Source organism: Colobus angolensis, unplaced genomic scaffold, assembly GCF_000951035.1.
Source record: "Colobus angolensis palliatus isolate OR3802 unplaced genomic scaffold, Cang.pa_1.0 Scaffold225, whole genome shotgun sequence".
NCBI lineage: Eukaryota > Metazoa > Chordata > Mammalia > Primates > Cercopithecidae > Colobus > Colobus angolensis.
This window is the reverse complement of record NW_012115433.1, coordinates 6,004,177-6,013,151: the sequence shown is the minus strand read 5'-3', so window position 1 is coordinate 6,013,151 and position 8,975 is coordinate 6,004,177. Positions and strand designations below refer to the sequence as shown.

General features: G+C 42.5%; 1 protein-coding gene across 2 annotated transcripts in view; it reads left to right on the top strand.

The window, feature by feature from the left end:
• The first annotated feature begins 399 nt into the window (after positions 1-399).
• Positions 400-8,975, top strand: part of CD226 (CD226 molecule) — a 97,831-nt gene continuing 89,255 nt past the window's right edge. The window contains exon 1 of one of the 2 annotated variants that reach the window (XM_011944085.1): positions 400-832. The gene's annotated coding sequence lies outside the window, so the exon portion shown is untranslated. Of the gene's footprint in view, positions 837-8,975 lie in introns of both variants that reach the window. The other variant, XM_011944084.1, reaches the window with a different exon arrangement.

Here is an 8,975-nt window from a genome sequence, read left to right as displayed (position 1 = left end):
AGTCTTTCTGTGAATTTCACACACTAAAGCCTCAGCCACAATCCTTCATGGTGGTTTAACCAGGAGGAAACCTCCATAACCTAATAAATCAAAGGAATCAATAAAACTAACTTTGCCATGGCCTGGTGCTGCTAAAAAGCAGCTAAACATGCACGGTTAGTTCTCAGGAAACACCAACTTGTGTACTTTTTCTGTCGGAGAATGGGAGGCAAAGAAAAAAAAAGAGTATCTAGAAAGTAAGACTGAAACATACTTAGATATGGGCAGAGATAAGGAAGCTTCTTGACTTAAAGAGACAGCTGAATCTAACGTGCTTTGATTGGCAGAAAAAGAAAACGGGGAAGAAAAGGCGAGAAACAAACTCTGATTTCGGCAGGGAGTGTAGTTTCTATTTAGAGCTAGAACAAAGGAGAAATGCGTCCTTTCAAATTGTAGATTCTTTGGGGAAAAGACGGACAGAACTTTATCTGAGTTTGAAATGAGTCTGGGTAGCTGCAATGGTAAAGCTGCTTCCAGAAACAGGTAAACCTGACTTCAAAAAACCTCGCTTCATGAAATATTAGTGCTTCACTTCAGTTGCTATCTGAAGAAGTTCTAGTAGAGAGAAGAGCTCAGGGGCACAGGCAGAGTCAGCTCCCGAGTGGGCTGAAATCTCCCTGCAGCTCCTGCAGTGCTAATTAAGGGAGGGAGCAGCGGGGAGCTTGCAGTGACCAAGAGGGGGTTGAGGCTAAGAGGCCGCGATAAACACGATGATAAACAGGATACGATAAAAGCCCTTAACCAAGACACAGATGGGAAGAAGCGTTAGAGCAAGCAGCACTCACATCTCAAGGTTAGTAACCTTCTCAGAAAAAAGATTGGATGTGTCTGAGCTCAACTTTTTAAATCAATTGTGTGCGAAAGGGTGGGGGCTGCCAGTGAAACCATGGCAAGTTGATGCAGCAGGAAAAGAGAGCTGCCAGAAAAAGCTGGAGTAAGTTAAGTGCTCAGTGTTCTGTAAACTGTTAGTTTAATGAGGGGTGCAGTTTGTAGTAAAAGGGTGCCATTTAAGTACTTTTTGTCAGTCTGTCTCTAGAATTGTGTTTATAATAGATCTGATAGTAAAGTTCTTGAGAATAAGAAAACTGAGCTAATTTTACCAGCATCTGGTCTATCAAGCTAAATCTTCCTTTTCTCCAGCTTAAGACTGAAAAAGGATGAACTTAAATAATAAATGTCCTTGATCCAAAGATTTATTATCCTACTCAAGGGTTGGGAAGCTTTTTTTGTAAAGGGCCAGATAGTTAATATTTACAGCTTTGTAGGCCACGTGGTGTCAGTTGTGACCTGACCCCTCTTGGTTCCAGCATGGAAGCACAAAAACAGTGGTAGATGGTATGTAACCAAATGAGCATGACTGTCTCCGACCAAACTATTTATGGAAATCAGACAGTGGGCTGCATGCAGCCCTCAGGCCATAGTTTCAGAGCCCTGTCCTAGAGGATCCCTGCTGAACCCCAGCGGGAGTCTGCGTTGACTGGAAGTGGGGTTCTACTGGTCACTCAGCAGTAGCCTCACTCCTGGGGACATGTGTATGACTTGCCAAGGTTCTAAGGGTATCATGGTCTAGAGTAGACCATGCGGCCCACATTGGAAAGATTCTCTTAATGAGATTATTTGAGGAAGGGAGCAGAAACCCAGGCTATTGTATTCCTGTGGAAATCTTACTGGAAGCAGGAGCCTCTTAACAGCTGGGGCATCCCAGCAGAAGGCAGGCAGACAAACCTTCACATCTGAGAAAGAGCGGAGGGAGCAAAGGACCTCACACTGTTATCTTCCCAGCCCCAGTCACTTGTTCTGAGTTGAGCTAGGTTTTCTGTTAGCAGTCCTCTGCTTTCCAGCATGTGAATTGTTTTCCAAGCAAGTGTCGAAAGATATCAGAGCACATTCTCCATCACACGCATCAGGTGTTTTTGCATCAACTGGGGAAGGTGGGGTCATTGAGTAGACACCAGGAGACTCCTCCCAATGCCCAGAAACCGTAGAGACGTCTGGGGAAGCAGGACATATTGTAAGTAGCAGAAACAACGAAACTGAGGTGACAGGGAAGGTTCTGCCTGCGTGGACAGCCTACGGGAGGATGAACAGTGTGGCTGAAGAGTGTTCCCTGTCCCCACCCCGCCAGGCCACCTAGGAGTCTGCATTCAGAGGCAAGCTTGTGAGATGAATTCATGCTCTTGTGGTTAGCTGAGACATTTTTAATAGTAGAGAAATCCAGTAATATTTTGATTAATGACTTCCTTGAGGACAAAGCTCTTTTATACAGATAGCTCTATTAGAAAAAAAACCTCAAGCCAAAATCCCTTCATAAATCATGCAAAAAATGGCTGCTGACGCAACAAAAATAGCTCAAGCGCCGTCTCTATTTGTCTTTGGTTAGATGTTGATAAATCGGGCTCATTCTAGCAAAGTCGTAACAGCTGAACTTTGTCTTCAGCTGTAAGTCTTTCTGCCCCTTTCATTCGAATCCGTGACTTCTAGGGCCTTCGATTCCAGGGTGAAAATACACTTAAGTTTTCTTCATCTCTTGACTAGTTGGCTTTAGATGACTTGGGAATAAGGAGTTCCTACAAGTTATTACCAGTTAGTACCCTTTTCCAGTCCTCCTCCCACGCACCTCGTTTCTTCATCCTGAGTGAGGAAGTTCGCTCTGGGCCTGATCGTAGAAGCCACCGAGAGTGGATGATGCTGTGTTTCATCTCATTTGTCTGAGGATGCAAGGCAGCACAGTGTTGCAAATGCCTGCTTGGCCCTCGGCCCTTCTGCCTCTCTACCCCGCTTTACCCAACCCTGACCCCTCCCTCAGAAAATATATATGTTTTGGCATTTGTTTAATAAACACGTAATGATTTTTAAAAATATATCATTTATCTGGCAACCTCGACTGTCATGATCCTTTGCATTATTTATTTCCAGCTGTTATCACAAAGCTGTGACGCAGAGTGTGTCCATGGACTCTATGCTTAGACTGTGCTATGATAATGTACTGTGTTCTTAGAATGTACTTGGCATCTTTGGACCGGGGTGGTTGGGTGATCAACTGAAATAGATAAATACGTGGCCAACAGCAAGGTGGGGTGGCGTCATCCATTGGTAAAACCTGGGGTGAATGTGAACTCTTGCTATTCACTAGCAATAATTTTTAAAAATTGAGGTGAAATTCACATGACATTGTTCTCCTAAGATTTATTCAACATAAGATTAAACTTTTTTTTTTTTTTTTTAAACGGAGTCTTGCTCTGTTGACCAGAGTGGAGTGCAGTGGCACGATCTCGGCTCACTGCAACCTATGCCTCCTGGGTTCAAGCGATTCTCCTGTCTCAGCCTCCCAAGTAGCTGGGATTACAGTTGCGCACCACCACGCACAGCTAATTTTTGTACTTTTAGTAGAGATGCGGTTTCACCATGTTGGCCAGGCTGATCTTGAACTCCTGACCTAAAGTGATTCACCTACCTTGGCCTCCCAAAGTACTAGGATTACAGGTGTGAGCCACCACACCTGGCCAAGATTAAACATTTTAAAGTGTACAGTTCGGTGGCATTTAGTACATCTACAATGTTCTGCGACTACCACTTTTATCAGATTCTAAAACATTTCATCATTTTCAAAGAAAACCCCATACCTTAAACAGTCCCTCCTTCCAACAGTCCCTGGCAGTCACCAATCTGCTCTCCATCTCCATGGATTTAACTATCTGGATATTTCATATAAATGGATTCTTACACAATGTGACCTTTGTTTCTGCATTGTTTGACTTAACATAATGTTGTCAAGGCTTATTCATGTTGTAGCATGCATCAGCCCTTCATTCCTTTTTATGGCTGAGTAATATTCCATTGTATGGATTTGATCACAATTTGTTCATTCATTCGCCCATTGACAGACGTTTGGGTTGTTACCACCTTCTGGCTTTTGTGAATAATGCTGCTATAAACATTGGTCTGCAAGTATTGGTTTGAGTATATTTTTTGGAGTATATACCTAGGAGTAAAACTGCGGCGTCATATAGTAATCCTGTTGAACTTTTTGAAGAATCTCTAAACTGTTTTTCACAGCAGCTGCATTATTTTACATTTCTTTACAACCTTTGTGCAGCAGTACACAAGGGTTCCAATTTCTCCACATTTTCCCTAACATATTTATTTTTCTCTTTTTGGTTATAGCCATCCTAGTAGATATAAAGTGAGTTCTCATTGTGGTTTGTATTTGTGTTTCCTTGCTGACTGATAATGTTTAGCATGTTTTGGAGAAAATGTCTATTCAAGTACTTTGCCCATTTGAAAATTGGGTTGTTTCTTTTATGTTAAAGTGTAAGAGTTCCTTATATGTTATGGATATTAGACCATCATCAGATAGATTATTTGAAAATATATGCCTGCATTCTGTAGGGTGACTTTTCACTTTCTTGAAAATGTCCTTTGATGCACAAAAGTTTTTAATTTTGGTAAGTCCAATTTATTTTTTTGTCTTTTGTTGCCCATAGGTTTGGTGTCATATCTAGGAATCCACTGCCAACTTCCAGGTCTTGAAAATTTACCCCTTGTGCTTTATTCTAAGATTTCTACAGTCTAAGGTCTTATATTTAGGTCAACCCATTTTGAGTTAGTTTTTGTGTTTCATGGGAGGTGGGGATCCAGTTTCGTGCTTTGGCATGTGGCTATCTAGTTGCCCCAGAATCATTTATTGAAGAAGCTGTTCTTTTCCCATTCAGTGAGGTTGGCACCTTGTTGAATAGCAATTGTTCATAGATGTATGGGCTTGTTATTATTTTTATTTGTATAAATTCAAGGGGTACAAGGGCAGTTTTGTACAAGGGCAGTTTTATGTAGTGGTGAAGTCTGGACTTTTAATATAACCATCACCTGAATAATATATATTGTACGCATTAAGTAATTTCTATCCCTCACCCCTTCCTACTCTCCCATTCTTTCAAGTCTCTGATGTCCATTATTGCATACTATATGTCCATAGGTACACATTACTTTGCTCCCATTTATAAGTGAGAACATGCGGTATTTGAGTTTCTGTGTCTGAGCTGTTTCGTTTAATATAATGGCTTCCCAGTCTATCTGTGTTGCTGCAAAAGACTTCCTTCTTTTTATGGTTGTGTAGTATTCCATTGTGTATATATACCACAGTTTCTTTATCTTATCCTTCACTGATGGACACTTAGGTTGATTCCATATCTTGGTTATTGTGAATAGTGCTGCAATAAACATACAAGGACAGGTATATTTTTGATATATTGATTTCTTTTCCTTTGGGTAGATACCCTGTAGTGGGACTGCTGGATCTAATGGTAATTCTATTTTTAGTTCTTTGAGGAATCTCCAAACTATTTTCCATAGACGTTGCACTAATTTACCTTCTCACAAACCGTGTATGAACGTTCTCTTTTCTCCGCATCCTGCCTAACATCTGTTTTGATCATTTCAGTTTCCTTGGTCTATTTGTCTGTGTATATGCCAATAGTCACACTGTTTTGATTCCTGTAGCTGTGTATTACAGTTTTGAAATTGGGAAATATTAGTCTTTCAGCGTTTTCTTCTTTTTCAATACCATTTTGGCTATTCAGGGCCCCTTGTAATTCTATAGAATATGTTCAGACTTCAGAGTTGGTGGATTCAGTAGCTCAGTAACGCCATCTGAGCCCCACGTTCGTTCTGTCTCTCTCTACCACCCTGTTTGTCCTTCGATATGGCTGCCGGTGGTAACCAGGACAGCATTCTTGTTCATGCATAATGAGAGGAGATAAAAATAGAAACAGGGATGGAGAGAAGAGAAATTGTTCACATTCCGTGCTGTTTTTCTGGCATGGAATGTGAGTAACTTTCTTCACTCTGATGGGCCAACTCAGGCCATAGTTGGCTTCTCTGACCCCTCAAATCAATCATGGTTTTCAGGCTGGGCGTGGTGGATCATGCCTGTACTCCCAACACTTTAGGAGGCCAACATGTACAAGTGCAGGATTACTTGAGTCCAGAAGTTCCAAGCAAGCCTGGGTAATGTAGCAAGACCCTGTCTCCACAAAAAATAATTTTAAAAAATTAGCTGAGTGTGGTGGCTCACGCCTGTAGTCCCAGATACTCAGGAGGCTGAAGTGGGAGGGTCACTTGAGACCAGGAGTTTGAGAGCAGCCTGGGCAACATAGCAAGTTCCCATCTCTGCACACACACACACACACACACGCGCACACGCACACAAAATCATAGTTTTCAGTAGAATAGCTTAGATTTGTCATAATATCCCTCGGTGTGTGGAAAGGGGTGGATACTCAAACTCAGGCACAATACTGCCAGGAGTGAGGAAAGTGAAATGGGTGGTGGTCAGTTATCTTTCTAATAATTTAAATCTGATCATATTATTCTGGTGCTTAACAATCTCCAATTGCTCTTAGAATTGTATCAGGAAGTGTATAAGGCAAATGTACTCCCACCCCACTCATCTCTACATCTTTCTGTTTCCATCTCCTCTCAATGGATCCAGCTGCAATGATTGAAAAACTTCCACAAAGTCTCTGACTTTGTGCACCTGCTCTCCTATCCACCTGGACTACTCGTCCTCACACCTGGCCACACCCTGCATGTGGCTACAGCCTCCTGCTTCTGCAGATTCCAGAACACACTTCACTGCCCGAGAGCCTTTCCTGACCGCCAACCTGACACAGCCTCTGCTTGGCTGTAGCCCCAGCCATTCTCTCCCACGCCTGTGTGTGTTGCTTCCTTTTCATAACGTGACATGCGCTTCATAACTGTGCATTTATTTGTATGTTCGTCTGATGTCTGTCTTTCCAACTAGACCGGGGGTATGAAAAACTTTTTCTGTAAAAGAGCAGGTAGTACTTTAGACTTTGGCCATACACTCTGTTTTGAGATCACTCCAGGTGCAGTGTGTGTGTGTGTGTGTGTGTGTGTGAGAGAGAGAGACACAGAGTGTGTGAGAGTGTGTGCAAATGTGTGTGAGCATGTGTAAGTGCATGCATGTGCGTGTGTGTGCATGTGAGTATATGCATGTATGTGTTTGAGAGTATGTATGCGCATGCATGTGATTGTGTGAGATTGTGTGTCAGTGTGCATATGTGAGCATGTGTGAGGACATGTATAAGTGCATGCGTGTGAGTGTGTGCATGTGTGTGAGTGCATGCATATGTGAGTATGTGTGCACATGCATGTGATTGTGAGATTGTGTGTGAGAAAGTGTGAGTGTGCACATGTGAGTGTGAGAGCATGTGTAAGTGCATGCGTGTGTGTGGATGTGTGAGAGTATGTGTGCACACACATGTGATTGAGATAGTGTATGAGTGTGTGAGACAGTGTGCATATGTGAGTGTGATAACGTGTAAGTGCATGGATGTGTGTGTGTGTGCGTGGATGTGAGAGTATGTGTGTACATGCATGTGATTGAGACAGTGTGTGAGCATGTGTGTGTGAGTGTATGTGTATGTGCGTGCATGCTGTGTGTGTGTGCTAGAGCATGTGTGAGTGCATGTGTGAGACTGTGCATGTGTGTGTGTGAGTGCGTGCATGTGTGGGAGAGCATGTGTGGGTTCACACGTTTGAGTGTGTGTGTGTCAATGTGTGTCAATATGTGCATGTATGGATGTGTGTGTTCGTGTGCGAAGGGACACAGGTCTGAGGCAGAAGATATGAATGCAGGAGGGGTACTTAGGGGACCCTGTCCTGAGGACCTCAGGAATTCTCTGGACTTGGTTTAGCCTGGGATTTGTAGTTTTATTTTTGCTGGTGCCTGTCAGGAGAAAATCTTGTCATTTGGACATAATAGATGAAATTAATTTTTCCAACTCTGATGGAAGTCTTCCATGTCCTTGCCACTCCTGTTTGTTCTGTACAGTGACCAAGATTATCTTTCCAAAATGCGAAGTTGTGTGTACCCCTTCCTCCATCAGCTGCTGCGCGGCTCCATGTTCCTCTCAGGGATGTGTTGGCATCACAGGCGTTACTGAGAGCCTGCTTTGCCTGGGGAATTGTGCTGGGGGCTGGAGTTACAGATATCAGCATGACGCCACGGTTTCTGATTGCCACATTTCAGTTCCTTTATGTGTGTCACTCACGTCACCTTTCAATCCAGACTCAGTCTCATTTTCGGTCACTTCCCCACCCGCAAGACTGTAGTCACACCATTTCCTGAAACACCCCCATTGTCACGCCTCTGTCTTTCTCCCACTTTTTCTATAAAACCTTTTCCACAATCTTATTAGAATGATTTATCCTCTCTCTGGCTGTCATAAAACTTAGCAAATGACTTTGTGTAGAGATGATCACGTTTTGCTGTGATAAATTGCCTTTAAAATTGATATGAGCCACTATCTTATGCATAACCTGAGAGCGGCGATGTGTCCTCTTTATGCTTGTATTTCCGAGGGACTAAGCAGAGGACTCAGTAAAATTTGGAGGAATTGTTGGATTGACTTATTTACAAAACAGAGATAACAGATACCTCTTTTGACCACATCACAAAACAACTAGAGGCACAAATAATATCACAGATGTGAAAGCTTTTAGAAAATATGCCATATAAATACAAAGTAACACCATGCTTGATTATATGTACACATTACAATTTGTTCTGATTATCATTACATTGTTGATTTTATATTCCCTGAGAAAGTTCGCACATTAGATACTCATGCTGAGTAGTGGACGCTTGCTGATACATTTTGAGACTGAGTCACAAAGTTCAGGGTTGGCATTAGATAAAATTGTCTTCAGTGGTTTCTGCTCCTACTTTTCCCAATTTTTACTCATCTTCTATTTTGACACTCTTACCAGGGTCAAGTGCATTTATACAATTCCTCTTTTTATAGGCGTATACTTTTTTTTTTTTTTTTGAGACGGAGTCTTGCTCTGTCGCCCAGGCTGGAGTACAGTGGCCAGATCTCAGCTCACTGCAAGCTCCGCCTCCCGGGTTTATGCCA